This window comes from Chionomys nivalis, chromosome 15 (genome assembly GCF_950005125.1).
Source record: "Chionomys nivalis chromosome 15, mChiNiv1.1, whole genome shotgun sequence".
NCBI lineage: Eukaryota > Metazoa > Chordata > Mammalia > Rodentia > Cricetidae > Chionomys > Chionomys nivalis.
In genome coordinates this window covers 17,402,654-17,427,290 of record NC_080100.1, presented here as the reverse complement: position 1 = coordinate 17,427,290, position 24,637 = coordinate 17,402,654, and the positions used below count along the sequence as shown (strand labels likewise).

Sequence of the window (24,637 nt, the reverse complement as noted above, 5' to 3'; positions counted from 1 at the left end):
TGAGAAAGGGAGACACGCTCCCACTGCGCACTTCATACAACTATTCCCAGAACTTCTTTGTAGAAGGATTTATCTACTCATCAATATTGTTCTCATTGTGCCATTTCCAGCAGCAGTAAAGGGATTTCCCTTCAGACACAGGTTTCCTCTGATGGCTTACCTTCTCTCAGAGCCCTGCAACATATCTCAAGGACTCCCACAGATAGCTCTTGCAGTTTTGTGAGGTGACTAGGGTTCAGTTATTTCTTGAACATTTCCCAGGAAGTACAAACACTATCAATTGTGTAATTAAGTAAAACAATGAGTATTCTAGAAATTTCAAACGATGTGAAATTGTTCCTTTTAAAGAAAAAGAACATGCCAAGAAGGCAATTATTAGGCAATTTAAAATTACCATTTTTGAGAGCAGATTTTATATAATAAGCTCAAGAGGCTGATGAAATTTCATGATTATCAACGTTGAATAAATTCCACATTCTTTCTCTTTCGTTTCTCAGACCGGATTTTGGCATTGCCTTGAAGTAGGGAGCAGGGCATTGTGCAAAGAGTACTCGCAGAATCTTTCTTGAACAGCAGTAAGCTCCACGTGATGTACATATTCGGCAGATGATTTACGGGTTACAGACATGCTGAGACCTTTCTTTCCCAACTGCAAACAGATTAAACAGAGCTGATTAACCGAGACTAGAAACCCTGGGTTGTGTTCTCTTATGAGGGTCTTTGACAAATCCTCCCTCAGCCCTCCCATTTTTTCACTTGCAAATCGCCCTGCTCAGAGGGGTCTGCCACAGCCCATCCTCAAACCTGGAGCCCTGCAGCGCCATCAGCTGCAATATCTTCTTATATGAGCGACGTTTCTTATTAATCAGAAACGCGGAATGGAAGCCAATCAGAGAGTTCCTTTGGTTTCAGATTCCTGCCTGTCTGAGTTAAAAGTGGTGCTGAAAGAGAGGCACAGTGAGACGCATGAAGATTCGTCTGGGAAGACAGTATGAAAAGGGGAGGAATGAGACAGAAGCCACAGCAGAATTGAATCGCCTGCTGAGCGAGGCTAACTCAGTTCCATTGCTGAACAAGGTAAGCGTTAATTATTTGCCGGAAAACAGAAGCAAAGCAGTTTTTCCTTTCTTAGAATGTAGTATAGATACTGCTTCTCTCCTCGCAAGTATTTTATCTGGGCTCTTCTGCTCTCTGCCAATATTTGGAAGCAGGTAATACGGTTTATATAATTAAAAAATACATGTTCAAATGAAAACATTTAGTGCTTTATTCTCATTTTACTTTTTAAAATTCCTGATCCCCATCAAGCTATTTTTTATAGTCCTTACATTTGCTTCTGGATTATTACTGTAAAAATAAAAGCAAAGTTCAAACTATATTGATTCACTGTACTGGCTTGGAATTCTCTTTTTCTTTGGTTTTGTTTGCTTTTTGTTTCTGTTTTAATGTGGTCATTAATACTTTCACGTCTATGAACCTGAAATGGTTCTCTGGTTTTCTCATAACTTTTGTTAACTACTTTGAGTCAGAATTATGAAAATGTAAAAGCACCAGCATTCATAATTTAATGTGAATTTCTTTTTACAGTTATAAGAAATGTGATAGTAGACCTGAAATATGTCTTACTTGTCAATTGGTTTCATGCGTTAGGATTAATATAATAATTTTTGCCTGATAACAAACATTCCTGCAAATGCATATGGTTCTCACTAATAGAAACATCCTATATGTATACATACCTGTTGGCTATAATTGGACAACATAAAATAATGTTGAAGCCTAATGAAAATGAGAAAGTCTGCCAAGAGCAGCATTTGGCATTTTTGAGTTTGAAATCATAAGAAAATGCATTGACTTACTAGAATAATTTTTGTTCTGCCTTTCATTGCAGAATCAATATCACAATTCAGATTAAGCAATTTCTTATAAGCACCATGATATTAAAAATAAGCTTGTTTTTTATAATGTTGTTTATAATGTCTCTAGAGTGATGTAAAATTTAGCCACTATAGATTGCATGAACTTCTCAGAGACTGTTATACATTAAAATAGTATAACGAAAGGCACACACTGTACCAAATAAGTTGATAATAATTTGTCTGATGAATGTTTTGATGAAAATGTAATGAATTATAGATTTGTAAAACTTGTTTATTTTCTGGAGATTTCTTGTCATTTCTTAGGCTGTATTATAAACACAAGAAGTTTCTAAGCATATTTTTCATGATACACCCAAATCATGTAGTCTGAAAAAAATAGGAATTTTATGATATCAAGAAAAAGAGCTAACTTTTGTGAAGTAGGAGAGAATCTTCATTTGGCTTCTTTTCATGATTTCTGTGAAGTCACAAGAATTAGCTATCTTCCATGTTCTTAATATGATTAAAACAGTCTCCTGCATTTGGTAAGAGATGATTTATAGTCTCGGATTCTCAAAGTGATCTATTGCCTAGGCAGTGCTGTGTCAGGTGAGGAAGGAAAAGGTGGGACTATGAGAATAGCGAGTGCCAGTTTCAGCAGATATTATGAAAGATACGGAAGATCAAATAGCAGGCTGCTCCGTCGCATGTCAGGAGAGAACCTGGACAGAACTGAGCAGCTTGTGTTAACATTCTGTCCTCAAATTTATCACCAGATCAACTGAAGTTTTCTGCATGTATATACAATACCATATGTATTTAATAGAAAATGTTTGAAATGCTAAAACAATGTCTCGTATGATTACACATTTTCAAAAGTGAGAACATTTAAGGTATAAGTGATAAGCAAACTCCAGCCAGCAATAATGAATGAAGTAATGATTTAGAAAAAGCAGATGGTATAACCAATTTGAAAGTAATAAAGAAAACTTCAAGGTAAACAGAACTAGTAATACTAATAAGGAAATAGTTCTATAAGATTACACAGTTTTCTGAGGTAGAAATGCTGTTTTCTTGGATCACACCATGTAAGTACCCGAAACAGTATTTCAACTGGTTTATGTAACTGGATCACCATTATTAGGCTTATGTGCATAATTAAAATAAAAACCTATTGTGATAGCTGTGTGTAGCCAGATACTAATTCAAGTTAATAAGAAATTATGTTTCTAAATAGTGTGCAGCTTTGCTTGACTTGATAAAATTAAAATGGATCAGAACCTCTTCTGAATGTCACCTTGCATGGGGTGGGTTAACCTTTGCATTTTCTTCTGTTCTTTTACATACACAGCCTATTCAATACAACATGCTTTCGAGCACCATGCAAGAGAGAATACATTGATGCTTTTTGCTGTATATCAGCCTTTCCCTCTGGTGGCCTATGGGACATACATTACTTTCTTCAAAGGTTCTAGATGCATGAAAGAAGTCAGCCACTATGTTTTAGATAATGCTAAAAGTTACATAATACAAGTTATGTGTGTAAAATGGCAGTTTAGGGCTTGTAAGAAGAAAGAATAAATTGAAATCAAAGTTAACTTGAAGAATACATACAAGTGTGTCATCAGCAATGGTGACTGAGACTTGTTCTCTCTGGAAATATTCCCGGATCGTTATTGGATTTCAAGTAGATGCTTCAGTGTAACTATCTCTTGGTTTGATCCTTTTTCTGTTCACACAAACACTTATTTAGGTATATTTTAGATTTAAATCTGCACTTGAAAAAATGGTGATTTTTTTTAAAGATCTAGAATATTTTGGATGTTTACACAACAAAGTTTATGTTTATGCTTTTAATTCTTAATTTCCTGATGTTTCTAAACAGGGTCATTCTAAATTGTGGAACATGAGATATTGCTTAGGATTGAAAATGTTTCTTTTCTGCGTGTGCAAATTTGTTGAAAAAGTGTTTATTCTTTTAAATACATCCCAAATTTCTTACAAATAACAATGCTGCCTCAGTAGAAGTTTATATAAAACTTTAGAGCTTTAGATATAGAGCTGATATTTTAGTTGTATCCAGGAGAAAACAAAACGTTATGAGTATTGGGTTACATATAGAAAGGGGTTTTACCTACAAAAACTGGTAAGCTATCTGTAAAAAATGTTAATAATGAAAATTTGGTTAGCAAGCTAGATAGCTATAGATATGTAGATATGTAAGTAGATAAATTGATGGTAGGTAGCAGTTGACTGATTAAAGATAAATAGATTCATGATAGATATTGCTGGATCAGGTAATGGTATGTAGATGGATGTTACTAGAAGTATGATAAGCAGATGTGTAATAGACGACAGATCAGAGACAGAGAACAAATGGAATGCAGTAACTCTTTTGTGGTTTTGAACATCCTGACAGAGATTTGACTTTCACAGTTACTTTAGTTCTCTTCCCGGAACCCTTATTACGCTCATCATTAAAGCGTGGCAAGGAAGGGCAGTGAGGGGAGTCTCCTTTCACTCTTAAGCATTTCCATTGCGGCTCTAACAGGCTAATGTGCTTATCCCTAAATTTAGCACTCAGAGAGCAGGTGTTCTAGCCACATTCCAAATGCAAAGTGGTGGACTACATTGATTCTCTGGAGCTTTTGTATAGGAGGACTGTCATAAACCGCCTACGCCTGTGTCAATGTCACAATCTGGATTCTTCGTATAATCTTGTTTATTCTTCAGAATATATATAAAGAAATATGATTGTATCTTCACTCATTTCTGCCTCCATTTCCATCCTCCAACACTTCTCATATCCTCCCAACTTATTCAATTCCCAACTTCATGTCTTTTTTTTTCCCCATTAAATTTCCCTGTGCTGCATATACATGTATGGGCCTTGTGTAGAATATTAAAGTACTTGTTTTGTGAAAATTTATGTATTGGATGAGAACCAACAATGGAAGTCTCATGGTTTTTCTGTTTAGCGGGGGGGGGGCGTGGTTATGGGTGTGTTTATTTTTATTTTATTTCACATTTAGAGAAGCAAATGTGAAATAGTAGAAGTGCCCAATATTTGAATAATATCACTTTGTACCTCTATCTTATTAATTCAGAAATTTACAAAACAGTCATACGTTAATGAGTACTCTCGTATCTTCTATTTGTCTCAATCAGAAATTTCTTGGTACTTTTAGTTACAGAGCTTGAGCTGTTTCATAAATATGGTTTAAAATCCTTCCCCATACAATTTAGGGACTGGTTCTACAAGTATGAAGAGCATGGGTGACTTAATTTTGTCTTATTTTCTGTTTTACTTCAAACACGTATAACTTGTAATGGAAATATAAGTAACTAAGCACTGTTATTTGATTCACTTATTTGATTCATATGTCTTTAGCTACACTTAAAGAAAGAACTATGTCCTACAGAATTTATATTAAAATGTGAAGCCTCTATAGGTTCTCTATATGATTGTTATAACTTCGAATACAGTTGGAAACTTTCTTCCCATTTTTGACAGTACCTCGGGAAAATCATATTAACCAAAAAACAAAGTTCTTGGGAAGGTGTTTTAACCAAAGAGAGATCCATTGCATGTTACATGATGTTCTCAGAGCAAATGAACACCGGTAATTCACTCCTTGGTCTAATGACAAATGCGGAGCTACTTCAGCCTGTAGACGTTCTTTCTGGAACTTGGTACTCATCACCCATACATTGGAGGTAAAAGTGCTATTCATACAACTTGCCCTCTGTCCGACACACACACACACACACACAGTGATAAACATGTGTTTCACCTCTTCTGCTGTCAAATAAAAAATAAGCATCAGTTTTACAAAGTAATGACCATATATACTGCTTTTGTAGAACTGCATTATCTATCAGGGTCATTCTTTAAGGGGTATTTTTTTCTAGACCCCATTGTCAGGCCTGTGTCTATCCTCCACATCCGGGATGTGGTAGAATTTCATGTAAGTTCCAGAAGTGGGTCACCAAATATTCACATTCATGTGTTTTATTATAACAGTCTTTAAGACATCAAATCATATTTTAAAAGGGAGATAAGCCATCTAGTTCAAATTACACAGTAAAACCATTGTCTTCAAATGCTCAGCTACATATACAGCTCTGTTTTTAATGTAAGAGTATAGATTTGCACTTATTGCTACCTGTTATGTGAGCATGTTTGTACAAACTCAATGTGTTTACTAAGTTTGAAGGAAATAAAATAATTATTTTTATGTGTACATAAAAGTGAATCTGTAATAATTATTGTATGATGACATATAAGGCAACTTAACCTTGTATCCGGTGGTTATAGGTAATATATCATGTAAAATGAGAAAGTTAACATTAGAGTTTTTTCTTTCGCAAAAAGTTAAACTGTGAGTTGTCATAGTTTTAGGTAATTTAGTGAAAAGGGTGAATTAGGCTCTTTGAAAAGCTGTGCCTAGAAATAATTGTTTCCACTTAATCTTCACAGGTTTGAGGACTGAACAAAATATAATCTCTTTGCCCACACATATGGTGGGTGGGGAAACTATTACATAAAATATGGATTATAATAAAATCAGAAATCCTATTTATATAATATTAGAGACTTAGCAAAAATACCTTAATAATTTTACATTTGTCAGTACAAAGCCTTCATATTACACTGTGGATTTCCAATTAATTATCTGACATCTTTATTTAATTCAGGGTCATCTCAAAAGACACTTGAGTTTTTTTTATTAGTAGAGGGAATTGATAATATTCTTAAGAGCAGATTAGTTTTATAGTAAAAATGTTGTACAAACATTGAAAAAGCTTTGTTTTATGTAAGCATCCATACACCAGTAGTAATAAAACAGCCAAGGATGATTATCTTAGTGATATTATTTCTTGACAGTAACAGCTTATTTAATTTTAAAAGCATATTGGATGAACATGTATTGGAAAACAAATATCTATTTGAAAGGATAGACGATAATTTTGTCTCTTTCAAATCTTGATCATTTGTGTCAAAATTGGTAAATTTAAAATCTTTTTGTCCTCCTCTGCACCTGTATCTATGTCTCTCTATTCATATGTGTCTGTCTTTTTATTTTAAAATAAAACTTTTGTGTTATTTTAACATGCATCCCTAACCCTGGAGGACTTTTTAAATAAGGCTTTGAACTTATTGCCTTTTCTTACACAAGAGTTCAAAACAGTTCAATGACAGTTCAAAATATCCAGATTTGAGTTTATATTTTTGATAGTAAGCCCCCATTTTAGGAATTAAATAAATAAATAACTCTCTAACATACTTATATAGATAATTATTTATAAAAGCGTATTCATCTATCTTGCATTATTTTATTCAGAAGTCAGCTCTTTGCTGTAATTTTTGACAATGAAGAGTTATTATATTTTCAAATCAGCATCACTTTGCTTTGTAATGAGCTATAGAAGATGCAAATAGTGAATCCCTGTAATGAAGTGTTGCTTATAAATATTCATGGGTTTTGTTAGTGTCAACCATTAAAGAAAAATTGCATTTGAGTGTCAGAGTAACATGTATACATTTATATATTTGTAGGGTAAAATATTTTTTATCAGTAATACCTATTTCTATATTTATCCTATATCTAAAGATTAGACATATAAATATAAACGATACATCTTAAATTCACTGTTCTGATTTCACAGTATCTGTTAAACCTGATTTCTTACAGCAGCTATATAATATAATTTTATTCAAATGAGAAATTTATAAGACTGGAAAAGTCATGATTATAGGACATTAAGAATAAAGAAAAGCTTGATTATGATGTTATTCTCTTGAACTTTTTACATGTCAGACAGCTACTTCAAGTTTACATAAGTTCATATTTAAGAATAAATATTGAAAGCTACAGAGAAAAAGTGATTAGAACAACGAAGATGTATCTTTCCATAGTGGATGCAAAATAAGAGTGATGCAAAGTTACAAATGTAACTGGGACTGAGGCAGACAAGTGCACTTCTGCCCACTGTGAGGCAGCAATCTGAGATGTTCCATCATGAAATATATCGCAGATATTTGTTTTGGATGTTCTTTCATTGGCTCTACAAATTCATTTTCAAAAATTAGAAAGAATTTAAAGATAAAATAGTCAAACAGAATTTGTGGGAACCCTATCCTAGGTTTAAAATTATTTTCAGGTAATAGTTTCAGAGAGAGAGCTCTCCCTAATGGTGTATGAATAACATATTGCACCTTAAAATACAGCTTAAAAAACTAACTTTGAGAAATAATACTGGTAAGTTGAAATTTTAACTATTTATCTAAGTGCATATGTATGTATTATGTACATATGTATGTATGTATCTATCTATCTATGTATCTATCATCTATGTATCTATCTATCTATGTATCTATCTATGTATCTATGTATCTATCTATGTATGTATGTATGTATGTATGTATGTATCTATCTATCTATCTATCTATCTATCTATCTATCTATCTATCACCTGTCATCTATATATCATCTATCTATCTATCTAAACATCTATCATCTGTACCTATGTATCTATCTCTTTCTGTCCTCTATCATTTACTTATGTATCTACCTACTATCTATTTATATTTATCTACCAGCTGTTTGTCTATATCTATCATCTATCTCTATCTGTCATCTATTTATCTATTCATCTATTCACCTATTTATATGGATCTATGTATCTATCATCTATCTCTATCTTTCTATTGCTATCATCTATATTTCTATTTATCTGTCTATCATCTATCTATATCTATCTGTGATCTCTCTATGTACATATATCTATAGAATAGATTGCTTTCAAAAAGTGTGGAATATTTGTGATGTCATTGTAATTAAATTTTAGTTTTTTGTTGTTTACCTTAAAACTTCTTTTGTCCATGTAAAAGTTTTTGTAGTGTTTTTAAATACTAGGATTACCTAAGGCAGAATTCTTAAGAAAAAAGATCTTTACGTACTTTATGAGAAAAAAAATCAATTTTACAAAAATTATTTTTAAGCAATTAAAACAAATAGTGTAGAAAGCATGTAAAAATTACAGCTTATTTTGTAGGTGTTAACATTTGTTTCATAACACACACACACACACCATTAAGATATATCAGTAACACATTAGTAAGTTCAGAATTGAGTACTGTGCTTTGAAATGCTCTTTGAGTTCCTCCTCTGATTGCTTGGGCTTTCTTTCCTCCACGTGTATGGGTACAGATGTTTTCTCTCCATACCAATTGTGTGGTATCTTTCCATTATCTTTATTCCCACCCCTGACTTCTTTTACTTCAAAGACACAGACACAGTGCATTTAAGGGTAAGCATCTATGCTTTTTAACTTGGCTTTCATTCTGGGAGATGATTCAATTGGTAACAGGAAGTGCCATTTCCAACATGAGAATTCATTACATGCCGGGAACTAATGTGATTTTGTCAATATGGTCCATCACCAATTTTAGAAACTCCTTTGCTCTCTCCACCTCCCCTGCTTTTACTGCCTGACTGGAAAAGGGTTTGGGAGGGAGGTGAGTTACCAAAGCCAGAGGATATGAGAGGAGATTGCAGAACAAGTTGCCACTTTGAGTGACAAGAACAAGTGCAGGCAAAAAGTCTAACACAAAAAACAGCAACCTATGGACTAAAAATTATAAAGCTAAATATAAAAAAAAAGTAAATCAAGGAATTAAAGTCACCCTTAAAAACTTAATGCTCTTAAGGGAGATGGACTGGGAGAAATTAATTTTCAACATGGTCTTCTGTTTGTTCTTTGCCTCAAAATCACACTTCATTAATTCCTGTTTTAAAAAACCAATCTTTTCTTATTTTACATACCAACCCCAGTTTCCATTCCCTCCCCTCCTTCCACTCCCCACAACATCCCCCGCATCACTCCATTCACTCATCAGAAAGTGTAAGGCTTCCCATGGGGAGTCAACAAAGTCTGACACATCACTTGGAAGCAGGACCAAGACCCTCCCCTTTATAGCTAGGCTGAGCAAGGTATCCCTCCAAAGAGAATGGGCTTAAAAAAAAAAGTCAGTTCAAGCACTAGGGAAAAGTCCTGGTTCCACTGCCAGGGCCCCACAGACCGCTCCAGTCACACAACTATCACACACATTCAGAGGGCCTAGTTTGGTCCTAAACAGGTTCCACTGTTGCTTGTATACAAAACCTGAGCAGGAAGGGGCAAGATCTACAATTCATTGTTAATGTCCTTACATAGTTGGTGTTTGTTATCCAAATTAATGGCCCTCAGTGGGAGGAGAAACTTACTACATTGTTCAGTATGAATGAGACACATTGCAGGTGGGGTCTTAGGTTGCTGATGAGTTGCTAGGTGCACAGGCTAAGGTAAGGTCACCAAACACATTCTTGTATTAGGGGTGTGTTCATATCTCAGATAAAGTATTCTGTCAGATCGTTCAGTTTTTTCTTTCTTGCTTTCATGAAAGCGTTTCTCATTCTCTTATTGCCCCTAAAAGTGAAGTAAGTCATCTTATTTTGTAATACAGACAAAAATATTTAAATATCTGCTAAAAACTGCATTTTAACTTTTGTTGATACTCTACTATATGATAATTCACAAATATTAAAAAGTTATAATAAAAATAATGATTATAGGTAGACATTTCTATTTTTTTTTTTTTGGTTTTTCGAGACAGGGTTTCTCTGTAGGTGCCTGTCCTGGAACTAGCTCTTGTAGACCAGGCTGGCCTCGAACTCACAGAGATCCGCCTGCCTCTGCCTCCCGAGTGCTGGGATTAAAGGCGTGCGCCACCACCACCCGGCTATAGGTAGACATTTCTTATTGGCTAGATGTTGCAAATGATACGAAAAAAACCTGTTACATATTTTTTATGTACCTATTAATTCTTGGATCACTTTCTTATATTGAAAATAAATGCATTAATTACTTGACTTTCATGTGCTCATATGGATAGTGATTCTTATTTTAAATTTTTCTTTAAATTGCTGGTTTTAATATAATAGCATTCATTTCCCTTTATTCTTCCTTCCTCCAGAAGTTTCCTGCTTCACCCTTCGTTACTGTTTTTAAAATCTGTAGGCCATTTCCCAAGCCTGCTCAGTTTGTATAACGTTACTTGACTGCATGTTCTTAGGTTGACTGCTTAATATTGGATAACCAATTAGTGTGTTCTTCCCTTAGGAAGGCTATTTTTCTCATACTCAGCATTCTTCTGCTGCTTGTAGCTCTTTGTGTAGGGTTTAGGCCTCCAAAGCATTCCACCACTCACATTAGCATGTCTGCTGTTGTTATCCTTGATGAGCTTGCATTTAATCCATCCTGTTGATGGGTGTAGCTGCTAACATTCCGAAAAGATCAACCTCACAACAATCTCTGATCCTCCAGCTCTTAGAATCTTTCTGCACCCTCTTCTGCAGTGCTCCCAAGTCATGGGTGAGGGAGTTTTATTGTAGATGCAGTCACTGGAACTGAACTTCCCAACTCTGCATTCTGATTGGTTTTGGTTTTCCATAATGGTCTTCTTCTGTTGAAAATAGAAGGCTCCTTGATGCAGAGGTAGGACTATCTTATCTGCTGCTAGAAGGACAAACATTTTGAATGCATTTAAGTGCTATGCTGATATAATAAAATGGTGGTCATAGGTTCTCCAAAATCTATGACTACACTAATCCTGTGTAAATAATTAGGATTTCCCTCTTGTTGAGCAGGTCTTATGTCCAATTAGAGCAATGTTGGTTGTAGCTAAGATATGGATGCTAATACTGCCTTTTTAGGTTTATTTGTCATGTTAATCTTTGTTGTGTTTCATGAGTTTTTTTTTTTTTTTTTTTTTTTTTTTTTTTTTTTTTTTTGGTTTTTCGAGACAGGGTTTCTCTGTGGTTTTGGAGCCTGTCCTGGAACTAGCTCTTGTAGACCAGGCTGGTCTCGAACTCACAGAGATCCGTGTTTCATGAGTTTTATTAGTTGGATAGGACTGTTAGTTTTTACTTTTTTGTTGTTGTTTGTTTTATTTACTTGTTTGTTTGTTTGTGTTTTTCATTTTGGTTACTTGCTTGGCACTTGAAGTTAACCCTCAGAGAGGAGGCTTTCAAATCTTTTCTAGCAGGTCCCTGGGTACTATGTAATATTTTGGTAGTCTCCTGGACAACTCTGACCAAGAACTGAAAAGAGCATTTCTTATGACATTTGGGGTTTTAATAGATGTTTTTGGCCTTTGGAGGGAGAGTTGTTAGCTCAGATGGAAAATTTATGTTTAAACTACATACATGTATTTTTCTGCCAAATTACATTTATCATAGGTAGTTTTAGGTCATTAATTACCAGTATGGTTCCTTATGATTTTTGACACATATGCATGTGTAACAATAATGAATGAAAGGAGCATGAATTTGAAAAACAGTAAGGTTAAAGGAAAGATTTGGGGGAAGTAGCAAGTGGAGAGAATGGCATAGGATTATGTTATAATCTGAGAAAAATAAACAAATTAGAAAACATTTTATAGTGCTTCTAATTTCCTTAGTTTGTGTTTCCTAATATGCATTACAGTAGTAACAAAGTATTGGAGAACAATATTAACTTACTGATAGTCTCATAATGGTCTTGTAACTTTTGTTCCATTTAATTGGCAGGTGATTTTCCATCCTGATCACATGTTATTTCATTTGTAAAATACAATAATCAAGAATTTATACTGGTAAGCACTATTTTCTGGTAGTAAGGACACAAAGAATATCAGAGTCAAAACAAAGGTATGAGAAATTTGCTATATATTTTAAGGATGAATTTTAGATAGTTTTTTAATATTTTGATGTTCCATGAAACTCCTGAGTGAAATTTCAAACATTACAATCATATTTTAGGATATCTTAAGGAGGAACAAGGTAGCCAACACTATTAACATGGTGATAAAGAATGTTTTATTAAGTTTTAATAAGAACTGGATAACCTATTTTGGAACATCCACAAATAAAATAAAGAGCCATAACTTATATCTAGGAATAAATCTATGGTTCTTGAAACTTTGTTCAAGAGAGATTTTTATATTATTAATCTCAACATTTTTACATTTTATCATATCTGAGGATGACAATTAAAATGATGAAAACATTTACTTTCAATTTTAGTAGTATTTGTTTTGTAAGATCCTGCAACTTGGAAACTAATTCAAAATATTTTAGACTACAGTGTATTAAGTTAATTGTTTAAACAAGCGCATCCAGAGACACAGGTGAGCTTAGAAAGCCATTGAAGTTAATGGTGGAAAATATCCATGTTTCATATCATAAACTTCAATGTCAGAATATTAACTCATTTTTCGTCATTTTTATGATTTTACTCTTTTGTTCATTGAGTTTTGTTATGACTAAAATAAGTTGTATTCTTGACATGAAAGTAAGGAGTTTTCTATTAATGGGGTTTGTTTAATTAATATTTTACTGGTCTTATAAGCAAAAGATGAAATCATAGTTATACACATATAACCTTCAATAAAATTGGCTTAAATATATTTGCTAGTATGGGTATCTCTAAATTTTGTAAAATACTGTATACTGACATAATTTTTAAAATGAAGTATTCAAATTATATTAAGAATTAAATTTATAAAGAAGGATTAGTGCCTAATACTTATTCAATCAGACTGTGTGGCTGTGTATTATCCATTGTATAGACATGATTTATTAATACTTATAATATCCTTTCCTCAAATAAGTGGCTCACCTGAAAGGATCATCCTTTGTGAATAGAATGTTAGATTTTTTACTAAATGTTTTTTCATTCAGAAATGGTCATTCCACAGATAGCATAATATCTGAATGTACTAACAATTGTACAATCAGGTTTCTTCCTTTAATCAAAGGCTCGTTTTAGCTAAGAGAAAGAGAGACAATTACCTAAGGACTCATATGTGTGCCTGGATCTGTGTCTATATCCAGGTCCTTATGTATAGTGCTAACATACAGGAAACTCGCCCTTCTCTAAAATACAGAAGTTGGTAAAAGATCAGTCCTCTCAAAGTTGAACTCTGCATAAGGTGTGACTTTCTTCAAAGCACAATGTAATGATGGATTTTTTTTCTAAAAGTCTCTCAAATGTCTCTTACTGAAAATTATCTTTCAAATACACAATTTTCACTTTGAATATCAGTTTAATATTTCTTGTAGTTCCCATAAGGAAAATTGAAATACGTAATTGCGGTTATTCTCTACTTCACAGAATCGAATCTGAAAATGTACACTCCTTTCACAGCCTCTGACACATACTCTTCTTCTTGTTTACCTTTTTCGGTTCCACTTGGTTTTTCATACTTTTCACTAGCTTTTCCTTTTGCAGAGTTTTCCTTTTTCAGTAGTCTCTTCCCAAATAACAATGCAAAGCCAATGTTGATTATAAATGTTCAGCCAATAGCTCAGGTTTAATACTAACTAGTTCTTATATTTTAAGTTAACCCATTTCCCTTATTTATGTTCTACCACATGGTGGTGCCTTTATTACCAATTTCATCTTCTGCTTCCTCTGCTTCTAGCTGGTGACTCAAGACTCTACCCTTCTTTCTTCCAGTATTCTCCTAGTCAGGCTCTCCTGCCTAATATAGTCTGTTGGCCAGTCAGCTTTTTTATTAAACCAGTCACAGTGACAAATTTTCATAGTGTACAAAGAAATTATTCTGCAGCATTCCCCTTTGATATCTTCTGTTAGTTTGAAGTATAAATGTAAATAATATTGTAGTTAGGGATCACCTTCACATGAGGAACTGTATTAAAGAGTTTCAGTGTTAGGAAGGTTGAGAACCACTGGTCTAGACTGTCAAATGAAGGAAGAAAATTAAATGTGATTCCTTCTCTAAATAACTGAGTTTATGCTTAGACTTTGTTTGTTAGGATAGTGTGTGTTCTAAAATGATTCAGGCTAGTAAATACTGCAGCATCAATAACGGATGCTTAGAATGGGGGAAATCATGACAGCACACTTGAAAATTTGACAAAATTTTGCACAAAATTGTTTTCAAAGACAAAACATCATCCCCTATTATATTGTGAAGCATAACTGAAGACTCATAAAGATAACTTTCTGGATTCAAGAAAATAGGTTCACATTATAGTTTTATAATGATACGTGCAATTTTAAAATAAAAAAAAAGAAGTCAGCCCTATAAAACCAGATTTTTTTTTTATTAGAAGAATGGTTTTAAGCAGGAAGAATGATTCAATAAGTCAGGGATTATTAGAGCAAGAAAAACCTGGCATTTAATTTAATTGCCTTATCTTAAAACCATGACAAATAGCTTGAAATGATCCTCATTCTAATACAGCAAGAGTGAATAAAAGTTTCTTTAGAATAGTTCATGTGATTAATTATACCGTATCAATATGACTCTGTATATTCATATGGAATTATTTTAATTCATAACTATGTATGCATGCAATGCAGGAAAATATCAATCATGAATAATTCAATTAAACAAATTCCTTCTCTTTTAATCACTACTGCTATTGGACAGACTTTCTTTGAAAACGTTCCTGAGATAATAAGATGGCTAACACCCTTCCATTTGTAACAGGAGGGCCTGATTAGCTGAGAGCTTTCCTGTTGTTTGTGAGAATGTTTGTTAACTAACAGGTTGCTGAATTGAGCAGAGAGCACTACAGCTCCACGGTAGCTCATTAAAGAGAGTCGAATTTGAGAGAATAAAATCCGAACAGAAGCCGCTTCCTATCCCCACACCATTGTTTAATTTCTTCATTGTAGAATGACCCAAAGAATAAATATTTCTCAAGAATTGCATAGTTTAAAATCCATTTCAATGTTTATAAAATGTATCCTAAATATTCAATTAGTTCTTTACGTAACATCTGTTTCCTAGGGGAAAAGATGTTAAACAAGAAAATTAGATTCCAACAATGCCTGAAAACCCCTGATAGTCTTTACTAGACGTGCACACCAAACCCAGAAAAGGTCTTACAGAGATGAAGGTTTCCATATTGCAATTCACTGAAGTCCAGGTCCACTCTTTCGATTTGCTGACTCCTAGACAGCCGACGTTTCCCACCATTGCTTTATAGAAAACCAACATGACTTGGATTTCCGTTACAGTAACACATGATCAAAAAATTATTAAATTATTCTCAATGGAAGTAGCATACTTTCTTGAGTATTCTATCAGCAAAATTTTATCTATTCTAACTTGGTTAAAAAAAATCAAATATCACTCATTTTAATATGATACAGTTTTCAGCATTTATTTTAAATTGTTTTTTGATAATAACCACTTAAATGTGCATGATAAACTTATTTGATTGAGCTTTTTATAGGTTTCTGGAGCTATAAAATTTTCCTTGTTCCTATGATATAATCAAATTTACATAAGAATATCAGGATATTTAATAATACAATGAATTTATTAAAAGAAATGTTCAATTTTTCCTAAAATGTCAAAACTCATTTTAATGTTAAATGTTAATATTTGCATCATTAAAACTAAGCAATTCTAGTTTCCAGTGATTAAGTAATGATCCCTCAGTTTTTAACTGTAAAAATTTGTATGGCGTCTCTTATTTAAAATATTGGCCTATTTTTATTTGACTGCTTGTTTTTGCATAAGTTTATGTCCTGAGTGTATGAAACAGACTCACCTGGTAAAACAGGATGTTGTTCTTGACCCTGTGTTATCTCGTGCATTTTGGGAGCAAGGAAAACAAGAATGTGGAAGATAAGCTTCTCCAAATCTCACAGTAGCCATATCCTTCTTCTTCAAGATATCTTCAGGAAACATAACAATTGAAGTACCTGATAGTCAATTAACATTTTGTCTCCACAGACTACTTACATGAAAATTAATTATTTACAGGCAAATTATCTCCTGTCCTTGAGATTTCCTCCTGGAATTAAAGATATCTTTCTGATGGTCTAAAGAGGAAAATTAATCTATTCACTAATAAAATTAATTCAATTGTATGATGCCATTTTGTAATAAAGCACTAAAAATTCAGTTTTATTATAAATGGAATTTTTTTCTGTAAGTTTATCTTGACTGAGTCTATGGGGGAAAAACTTAGCACCCATGTTAAGATCTCTTTTTAATTCATTTTTTTACATACATGGTGCATTAATTATTTTTATTCCATGTTTTATATGTTTGGAAAATTTTGTGTTTTTAAAAGCACACATGGCATAGAAACGACCTCACTGATATTACTTCTTGTAAATGTACAGAAATAATGTGATTGATTAAATTTACAATTTATGTTCTTACTCCTTATATAAGACTTAATAATTTTCCTTCACATTCTTTCCAACACTTGTAATTTGTTTACATTTTATGAGATTGTAATTATTACTATTTCATGAGATGCCATTTCTTGCTAGTGGAGTAAAAATTTTTAGAACCTTAATTTAAGTACTATCCATTAATATTTCAAGAATAATAATTGGGTATTTGAGTCTCTAAATGTGAAGTTAAATACAATATTCATTCACTTGTGAAGACATTTGAGCATCTGGATTTACACAGCTAGGTTGCTTGGCATAAAGCCCTCTATTGGATGGCTCAGAAGACATTATGACGATAGAAGATGCTTTCCTGCACTTTTCTTTCTATACATATATCACAAAGTATAAAAATGTTTTCTATTATCACAATTAACAAACAATGTTTTAGTGAAGCTTGAATCAGCATAAACACTGGGCTTAAGTTTTACATTCTGAATGTTATGTAAAATAAAAAAAACATTTTATTTTACAGCTGTCTATGCGTGATTTAGATATTTTAATATTTATTCTTTGAAATAAATGTATGATTATTTGTGAGCACTATTGCTTCAGTACAAGTATCTGAGCTTTCATATATACTTAATTAATTACCACTTATCCCAAAAAATTCAATAATAAAGAAAGTTACGTATTTATGTTGTCATATACTATACATTAGTAGAATACATATTTTAAAATACCAAAATACCAACTATTCTTCTTATTTCTGTAATGACATAGAAGATAGCATATTTAAATGCAAAAACTCTAAAGAATTCTTAGATATGTTCTTGTATATATTCTTTAAAAGTGTATTTTCTTCTCCTGTAGAACTACCACAATATAGTGCTATACTAGCAATGAGATCATGCAATTCCCAAAAGATCATAATATCATTTTTGTTTTAAACATTTATAATTTTTTGTAATTGAACTATACTCACTAAACTATTAAATGTTTAATATTTAATGGTGATAAGTATAAGTTGTGAAAAAATCATTGCAGTTGTGGGCATCATTATCAAAAAATAAATTTTGCCTATTATTTTAAATCTCAAAAGTATGAATCAGGGCCTTGGAGATGACTCTGTGGGGAAAATGCCTGCTGCATGAACACTTTCACAGTCTGACAGCTGGTAGACAGGAGGACCACCTGTCATTCAGTACACTGAAAGCAGAGACACAAATCCCTGGAAGAAGCTAGCTACTCAGCCTACCAGTAAGTCTCCCTCTAGGTTCATGGGGAGACTCTGATCATATAGGGGGGATGTGATCAGGAGCACATCCTGTGACATCCTGAGGTCTCCACATGTATGCACATATATTCATACAATGCACACACACTCGTCCACATATCTGCAAACATGTATTCATCTCCATATATGCAAACTCTTGCATGCATATATTAACATAAATGTTTGTGTATGTGTATGCATGAAAGGCTAAATTTTATTGCCCTTTTCACATAGGTGAAGTTTTTGCTTTTCCTTTATTTGGTAAATAATTTTAAGATATAAATTATTTTAGATTGAATTGTAATGGTTACTAATATCTCAAAATAAAGTAAAAATTGAAAGAAAAAAGTAAAAACAAGTCCCCAGTTCAAATATTTCTGGCTTACATACTTAAGCACTAGACCAATTTCAAAATTGTATTAATAATATTTAATGGGACTGTCAATAATACATGCTCAGCTGCAGGATTCATTGTAGTTGTAAAATGTGTTGAAGGTCACATTTTTTTTTTTAAGTTTTTCGAGATAGGGTTTCTCTGTAGCTTTGGAGCCTGTCCTGGCACTAGCTCTTGTAGACCAGGCTGGCCTCGAACTCCCAGAGATCCGCCTGCCTCTGCCTCCCGAGTGCTGGGATTAAAGACATGCGCCACCACCGCCCGGAGGTCACATTGTTTTTAATGTTGAAGAAAATGTGTATGATTAATTGAAAACTTTATACAACTAAGGAGCCTAGTATTTGTACAAATGTGAAGACCCCAGAGTGAGGGTAGAGAACCCATGAGTATATACATCACAGATTTCTGTTTCATCTCTGAAATTATCCATTTTCATATCTCTGGTCTCATTTATAATAACAGGTATAAGACTATACTTTGCAGGTTAGTTTTCCTTTCTCACACTTACGGAACCTGAACCCAGTGACCTAATCAATTATTACCTTAAAATTTCTAGAAATATTCCTAAAAGTTTTAATTTTACCTGTTATATTTTCACAGGATGCCTGTTCATATTTCTCAGTGGCCCTCCAGGCTTAACACAAATTAATTTCCTTCTGTTTCACTTATTACTGCTAATACTGGGAATGAATAATAGATCAATTTTAAAATTTTCATAAGATAGTAATTTGATATTTACCTACTAGGCATAGGGTAAACTCTCAATCACATTTATAGTAATAGAAAACTATTTATTTGGATATTAATTTTCTTAAATCCTAACAATTAATATTGTTAATTCATTAAAATAACCATGAATTCATCGCCCAAATCCTCCAGTCTATCTTTCACAGTTTAGAAAGCAATCTTTATTCATAGGAGTTACTTAGTGATATATGTGTTCTGTTACAGATAATTTGTTGTAGTAGTGGTTGTTTTGCGACATCATAGTATTCATCTCTGAGGAGGCTTATAATCACAAAAACAACCTATAATTCAAAATCATTGTTGTTGCCCATATTAAAGTCTGTGGAAGTGTTAAAGTGCAAGTTACATCACTAATTTTTTCTTTAGATGTCAGAACACACTCAAGAGTGTTTCATGTACTCAGGCATTTCTCCTACCTTCTTAAGCTGTGATGGGGATGTTGATGATGAAGTCTTATTGGATTACGATGACAAAATCATTATCTAGAAATTGTTTTTGCACTGATGTTATTACCAGTAGATCAGAGGATAATGGCAAGTGAGTGTTCTGGGTAGTACTGTTAACACATTAACTGTGTGTGCTTAGTAAGCATACTCTGAAAAGATTGCTGTACAAGGTTATGACTCATTTGCAAATGCTTTTGTGTCAAGTGCTTGGCTGAATATGTGCTTAGAATATTCCAATGGAGAAGCACCCTGAAATAATCCTGGGAATCCTTATTAATGCTCATGATTCTGCAGCTTATATTTTAGAATTTGTATTTGCTAATAGACAACTTCCTAAGAGGAAAATATTTCAAACTGTCATTTATTTTATCTTCATGTATTTCATCATTTGACTCTAATGCCTAATGAAGTTTCTTTAGCAGCATAAACTGTTGTTTGTGTAAATATGCACTCTTCATGTCAGGTGGCCTCCCACATGGAAAGATACAGATGGAGCAAGAGAGGTAAGGGGTTTCAGAGAGGCATGGTTTTAGATTAGGTTTGCTGTGTTTCCACTACTTAGTTTCCTTCTAACAGAGGAATCACTCTCATTATAAATCAAAGAAAACTTACAGCAAATTATGGCAATTCTTTTAAAATATCTTTGGGTTTTGTAGTAGCTCTTATTATAGATTTTAAAATATCCTTTAAATAAAATCCATTTATGTTCAGTATATACGAAGTGAAAGATAACATGTTTAATTGTTGAAAAGCTCCATGATAACTGTGTTTCATGGCTCCTCATTGAGTATTCACAAAGTCAACATACTAAGCCTTTCAGAATTTTGGTCCATTATCCCTATTACAAAACACATCATTTTTCTACTTTAATAACTCAAAATATATATTAGATTCACAGATTCTTATTAATTAAAAAATCCTCAGGGGTGTTTGAAGTCAAAAAGGAATAAAGCTAAAACAGTGAAGCAAGAGAAAGTTTTTGTATGAGACAACACTATTTATAATCTATGAAATTAGTTTGAATTGGTATAGTCTCTGCAAAATGCATTACTGAGTAATCTTTCTTATGAAAATAAACCTCTTTATTTTATTATCTATATCTAAAATTTTATAAATCTATACCTGTACACCCATATATATCATATGCAGTCCCAATGCAGCTGTTACTATCCTGCATTGAATATGTTCCTTTCATATTACTTTAGACAGTTTATTGTAAACAAACACATATACTCACATGCAAATGTACATGAAAGGAAATAGCTTATTCAAATAATATGATCACTCTCCAAACTAGCAATGCATTATTTCATTACAGCATGAATACCATTTCAGTGTTATTATTTTTAGGTACATGAGTATTTATAATTGGAAATGGAAGGGTTTCAATTTTCTTGTCTTATTTTTAAATTTCCCTTTACATTCAATTCAAGGTTTTTCCCTCCCCCCCCATCACCCTCTGCCTCTGTTCAGCCCTGCCCATCATCCACTCCTCCCAAAAAGTAAGGGCTCCCAACCGAAGTCAACAAAGTCTGACACATTACATTAGGGTAGGACAAAGATTCCCTCTTCCCCCCTCCCCATAATTATAGTCCTTAGATTACGGACTACAATAGACTAGCTTATGTACTAGGGTTAGATCCTGGACTGAATGCCAGGGCCCCCTCCCTCAGATAGTCTATGCTTCACTATTGTCTCCATAGATTGAGGGCGTAGTTCGGCCCCATGAAGAATCAACGGCTGTCAGTCTAGAGTTCATGAGTTTCCATAAGCTTGGTTCAGCTGTCTCTGTAGATTTCACCATTATGATCTTGACCTCCCTTGCTCTTATATTCCCTCCTCCTTTTCGTTGATTGGATTCCCAGAGCTCAGCCTGGTGCCTGGTTGTGGATCTCTGCATCTGGTTCCAACAATTACTGGATAAAGGCTCTATGATAATAGTTGGGGTATTCAGCAGTTGGTAGGTGTCCTTAAGAGGACAATTTATAATCTAAAAATAGGAATAGATGTGATCTTGGGCTTGTGAGCTGTATCAGTCATTTTTCATTGTAAATTCCCAACGTTAAGTATTTTGTTATGGCTGAAAGCCACATATTGAATCACAATTGTAATAGAGTGCAATCCTTGGAGGTAGGAAGAGATTTGCATAGGGTTGAAGTAAAATAAATGATAAATGTTTGAGAAGCTAACTGTGTTTATACTGATTTGTGCATTACAAAATCGATACAAATCAAATGAATACACTTAGATGTTCATTTACATGTACAGTGCTTGGTTACTAAAATTCAGTTAAAATGAGCTTATGAAAAAAAGTGGTATAAAATATACTTCAGCATATTAAAATTTTTTAAAATGTTTATTTAATCAGACAGTGATTTATGTACTAGGCATCATCATTCTGCAACTATTTGTTTTCCAGTAAGGGATGCATTTTAAATATGTATACGAAGGTAGAAGATACTTTTGACTATTTAAGAAATAAAGATAGCACTTCCATTTGAAGTTACAGAGAAATTAAATATCAGTTACTTATGTTTCATTTCTCTAGGATAAGACTGTTCAACCTCGGTGCCACAGTTGCTACAACAATCATGAATTCTAGTCTACAATTAATTATATGAACAAAGAATAATGGTGACATTCATGTGTTGCTTAGTAGATTAATGGCTATCAATGCTTAATTAGTGTTAGTTATCATCATAATAAACACTTTAGTTACTACTATTGACAATGATTTCCTCTTTTTTCTCCCTGAGATTTTAATAAGGACAGTCCCTATGTCACCAGTGATTTGGTTCATTTTTAGAAAATCTTTCCAGCTGAAATAAACACTGTATTTATATTTTTGTGTTGCTATTGAGACATTAAAAAGATGAAATTTGGCTAACCTGTTTTCTAATAAAGGATTTGCTAAGAAATACTGGATATTTTGTTATTATTATTGTTTTGTTTTTACATAATTGCTTTCAAATTTATTTAGACTATTTTAAGTTACTTTCTAATTTTTTCTACATGATTTATTGGTTGATTAAGAATTACAATTAAATAATATGTACATCTTTATGAAATTGCCAAATGGCATATGAGATAATTATTATGCTGTGGAATGTGCAAAGTATTTGAAAATATTTCCATGGCAGTTGCTATAGTAATATTAAGATTGACATTGATGCCAAGAAATATGTGTTATTGATCTACTAAGGCTTATTAAAAAGTAGAACTATAGAACACAAATGGAATTTTGTTGATATTTTCATATGTGTGAGACTGAAGAGAAGGCAAATCATATTTTAATAGCTACATAATACATATGTGTATATAACTTAATACCATGAGACAAAATATTTGAAACCTATTTATAATTAATCCTGACAATTTTAGCAATATGAATTACCTCACATAGTACTTTTACATGTCACGTTATATTTTATTTTAAAATCATAATGCAATTGTTAATATTATTATGTGTAAATCAATATACTGAATCCCTTTTTGATTTGATAAACCATTTTTCTCTTAAAATACATTTTAGAGAAAGTGTTTTATCCTTCTCAAGATGCCTTCTATGAATCTGAAAATTTTATGTACTGTTTGTGAAATTTGTTCTGGAAAAGAGCCACATTAACTTTTAAAATAGCTTTCTTTAACTGAGCAGTTTTCTCAATTTATCAGCGAATTAACTGTTAACTCATGTATTTAAGATTAAGAATATTCTACTTTATAAATGAGAGACAATAAGAGACTTAGGCAACAGAGAAATTAATATTTTTATAAAAACATATTGATTTACCAAATAACATAGTTATTTGTAACCACCACTACTCTTACATATTAACAATACCAATGTGTTCTGTCAGCATATTGTGAACTCCGATACTGTCTCCTAGCTGAAGCATGTCTCCTCTTTCCTTGATAAAACTAAGGGGATATTCCAATGGACAATAAGTAAGGACACTTAATTAATAGTCTCTTGGCTTCCTGGAATGACCTTAGTAAAGCTTTATGATTTATATGGTTTTAAACAATAAAACTATTATTCACTCATACAAGTGAACACTAAAGTCTGATTTCCAGGATTTTTTGGGTTTGCTGTCCTTATTTACAAAATGTAGAACTTGCTATATTTAGTTCCTGGTTATTTGCCTCATGGTAGATTCTCTGTCTACTTTCACACAATTACTCCTCCTTTTGTGTGGGCCCACTTTCAAAAAGACCAGTAACATTGCAGTAGGTCTCACTTCAATGGAAAGTCACCTCACTTCAATAGGATTATGTTTATAAATATTTTACTTTCCAGTAACGTCAGAAGCACAGGTGTCAAAGTTGGCCTCAATTGTGACCTTTGGGAATCCAATTCACATGTTCTTGAATCAGTTTCCAGAGCTGTTGTGAAAATACTTTTGCTTACTTCAATCTTAAAAAGTTGAGACAGTGGTAGCTTAGCTCACACAGAAAGACTTGGCTTAAAAACCCAGCACTACATAAAAATGTTATCTGAAAATATTACAGGACAGGATTGTGAATACTCATGGTGTATTCTTTGTCCTCTGGGGTGAGTGCAAATGTGTCTCTTCTGAGTGGAGTGTTAAAGAGCCAGAAATTCTCTATGTTCCCGAGACTTCCCTTGAAAATCATGAGATCTGGTTGAGAAAACACTTTTTTAAAAACCTCAGATTCATTATGATAAAATTTCCTACAACTACTAAGCAAGTCCAATATCGATTAC

The 24,637-nt window shown here is 33.0% G+C and overlaps 1 protein-coding gene across 1 annotated transcript in view; it reads left to right on the top strand.

Annotated features, from left to right (window-relative positions):
- Nucleotides 1–662: 662 nt before the first annotated feature.
- Cdh9 (cadherin 9) overlaps nucleotides 663–24,637 on the top strand; it is a 99,347-nt gene continuing 75,372 nt past the window's right edge. The window contains exon 1 of the mRNA XM_057789768.1: nucleotides 663–1,077. The gene's annotated coding sequence lies outside the window, so the exon portion shown is untranslated. The remainder of the gene's footprint in view (nucleotides 1,078–24,637) is intronic.